The sequence below is a fragment of the Myotis lucifugus genome, unplaced genomic scaffold (assembly GCF_000147115.1).
Source record: "Myotis lucifugus unplaced genomic scaffold, Myoluc2.0 scaffold_5250, whole genome shotgun sequence".
Lineage (NCBI taxonomy): Eukaryota > Metazoa > Chordata > Mammalia > Chiroptera > Vespertilionidae > Myotis > Myotis lucifugus.
In genome coordinates, this window is record NW_005876298.1 from 5976 (window position 1) to 9705 (window position 3730).

Consider the following 3730-nt stretch of genomic DNA (forward strand, 5'->3'; position numbering starts at 1 on the left):
CCAGAGTCAGGGCTCAAGAGTGTGACCAGGGTCAGGGCTCAGAGTGTGACCAGGATCAGGGCTCAGAGTGTGACCAAGGTCACGGGCTCAGAATGTGACCAGGAATCAGGGCTCAGAATGTGACCAGAGTCAGGGCTCAGGGTGTGACCAGGGTCAGGGCTCAGAGTGTGACCAGGGTCAGGGCTCAGAGTGTGACCAGGGTCAGGGCTCAGAGTGTGACCAGGGTCAGGGCTCAGAGTGTGACCAGGGTCAGGGCTCAGGGTGTGACCAGGGTCAGGGCTCAGGGTGTGACCAGGGTCAGGGCTCAGAGTGTGACCAGGGTCAGGGCTCAGAGTGTGACCAGGGTCAGGGCTCAGGGTGTGACCAGGGTCAGGGCTCAGGGTGTGACCAGGGTCAGGGCCCAGAGTGTGACCAGGGTCAGGGCTCAGGGTGTGACCAGGGTCAGGGCTCAGAGTGTGACCAGGGTCAGGGCTCAGGGTGTGACCAGGGTCAGGGCTGAGTGTGACCAGGGTCAGGGCTGAGTGTGACCAGGGTCAGGGCTCAGCGTGTGAGCAGGGCAGGGCTCCGAGTTCTTGGTGTATGTAGGCACAGGAGCACCCCTGCCTGACAGCAAGGGGCCTGAGTGTAATTTATGGGTCCCCCGTCCCTGTCTCCAGCACGGCAACGAGGGAGGGAGGTGAAGGAAGGACGGAGGGAGAAGTGGCCGAGGCAGGGGAGGCAGGAGCAGGGCTCAGAGTTTTTACCTGTGGTCAAGGTCTCTCAGTGGAGGGATGGAGCGCTTCTAGGCTGGCAGGACCCCAGCCCGGCCGCAGCCCCACTTCCCTCCCCTGCCCTACACACCCCTGGGTGGGGCACCGGCTCCCTCTCTGCCGCTGGAGAACCGACCCAGCGCTAGGCGGAGGGGCGGGGGGCACGGTTCATCACGGCCCGGACCAGAGTCTGGGCTCCACTGGCGAGCACCCAGCCTGTAGAAGGGTGAGTCGCAGGTGCCTGGCTAGCGTCAAAGGCGGTGCACCCTCCCCCAGCCCCTGGCGCCGGGGCCTCCCCGGGGGCCGCAGAGTCTTTGTCCCTCAAATGCTCATTGAGCCCTGGCCGGTTGGCCTTTGTGAATAGAGAGCGTCCGCCTCCGGACCAAAGGGTCCCGGGTTCGATTCCGGTCAAGGGCACGGACCTCGGTTGCAGGCTCCTCCCTGGCCCTGGGGCCTGGTCCGGGCATGTGCGGGAGGCAACCCATCGATGTGTCTCTCTCACATGGATGTGTCTCTGTCTTTCCCCCTCTCTCCCGCTCTCCCTGACAATCAGGGGGAAACGTCCGTGAGGGACTTCAGGGGGCTCAGCACCTCTCAGGCTGCCCCGTGAGAGGACAACGCTCCCACAGACGCCCATGTAGACCCCAATTCAGGACACGCTGCGCCTGCCCGGAAGGCCCAGCCGACTTCCCTTGCGGGAGAGTTTGGGGAGCCCATCGCCTGGCTGGGCTGGTCCTACTCCTGTCCATGGGCTCCCCCTCTGCCCTCAAGGGTCTCCCCCTCCTCACCCCAACTTCAACATGTAGAGACACGGCCTGCGCACCTGGCCGGCCTCTGTGAATGTGGGTCTCCCACACCCCTACACACAGCCTCTCATCCCTGCGCCCTAGCACTGAGGGCCTGAGCCGGGCACTGCAGAGGGATCACCAAGGCCTGGCCTGGGGCGGGGGGCCCCCGAGCCCGGGCCGTCCCCCCTCCAGCGGGAGCAGCCCCGTCACTCCCAGAGGCCTGGGCTGGTCACTGGGCCGGTCCCTGCTGGTGGCTTCAGTGAGGGGCCGGCTGCAGTCGGGCCGCCCACGGTGGCAACAGCAGCTGCCTGTGTGGGTGGGGCTCCCCATTCTGGGAACCCGGGCAGGGAGTGCCCAGCGGGAAGGCGTCAGGATGTTCCTGGCCCTGGGCTGCACCTGCCTCTCCCTGCTGCCCCAGCCGAGCCCAGGGCCCGCCTGCGCCCAGCATTCCACACGTGGCCGGGTCTCGTGGCTGCGGCCTGGATCTGTCACACTCTTCCCAGCCATGTGCCCCCCCCCCTTTTAAAAAGGGTACTTTTATTGATTTCAGAGAGGAAAGGAGGAGAGAGAGAATCATGGATCGCTGTCTCCTGCACACCCCACACTGGGGGTTGAGTTCACAACCCGGGCCAGTGCCCCGACCGCAAATCGAACCGTGACCTTCTTGTTCATAGGTTGACGCTCAACCTCTGAGCCACGCCGGCCGGGGAGCCATGTGCCCCCTGAAGCAGAGCCAGGATTGTTCTCAGATCTGGGCAGAGGGCTGAGGTGGGGTCTGGGGAGACACCAGGCCTGAGTCCAGGACGGCTCCAGGCGGGGCCCCAGGCTTGGAGGCAGGTGGAGAGGGAGGGTGGGGTTGGAGGAGGCGAAGGGACTGGGTGATGGAGTGGATGTCACATGGTCCTCAGAGCCTGGCCTGGAGGCGGAGAGCAGTGACCGAGTGACGCTGGGGTGCTGGGCCCCTCAGAGCAGCGGCAGCGGCACCCCGAGGAGGTTGCTGGAATGCGGGGTCTCAGGCCGGCACTGACCAGGGCCCCAGGCAGCCACAGTGAAGATCCAGACACGGGTCCAAAGCCAGCTTTCAGCTCCGCGTGCCTCAGTTTCCCCATTAAAGGGGCTGGGCACCGCCCTGCCTGCCCAGGGCCATGTTCCTGCAGACCAGACCCAGGGCAGGGCCGTATCCCCCAGGCCCCCAGAGTGGGCTGTACCCCATAGACCGCCCTCCCTGTGCCTGCTTTTTTTTTTTTTTTTAATATTTTTTATTGATGTCAGAGAGGAAAGGTGAGGGAGAGAGAGAAACATCCATGATGAGAGAGAATCATTGATCGCTGCCTCCTGCACGCCCCTCACTGGGGAGCGAGCCCACAACCCAGGCCTGTGCCCTGACCTCCTGGTTCCTAGGTCGACGCCCAACCACTGAGCCCCGCCAGCCGGGCTGCGCCTGCTCCTTCCTCCCCAGCCCAGCCGGGGCTGCTGGCCATGGCAGGAGCGAGGAGCCCGCAGCTCAACGAGGGGCACCCTGACCTTCGAGAGCACCCCGGGCGCTGGGGGTGGGGCAAGCCAGGCGCCCGAGTCAGGTGGCCCCGCTCCCCAAGCTCATCTCCAGCTAAATTACTAGGTCTGTCCCGCCGGCCGCTGTATAAAGCCGCCCGCACGCCTGCGCCCAGTCCCTGCGGCGGACACCCCACGATGAGGCCAGTCCTGGTGCTTCTGCTTCTGGCTGCGCTGTGCGCGGACTCGGGTAAGGGCCGCCCGCCTGGCGCCGGGGACGGACGTGGTTAAGGGCGACAGGACAGCAGGGGCCGGGGCCTGGCAGGCCTGGCTGTGCCGAGGGGCCTGTGGATGGGGGGCTGCAGGGACGGAGGCTGAGGCCTCGCGCTGCCCTGGCCAGCCCGACGTGCAGACCTCTGTGTCCCTTTGGGCCCCGTTTCTGGTCAGCCTGGTCCTTGTGGGGGTGAGGCACCCAGTGACAGGCCGAGGCTGCGGAACGCTGGGCTGAGCAGGGGCCTGAGGTTCAGGGGTGTCTCAAGGGTCCTGTTTTCCGAGGGCAAAAGGAATTCCTCGGAGGCGGGACTGTCAGGGCTGAAACCAGGAAAATGCAGGGGTGGCTCCCCTCTCAGCCCCGCTGTGCCCCACCTGATGGCCCGGCTGTGTGGCTGTGAGCATCTGCGGCGGCAGCGAGGCCACCGGAAA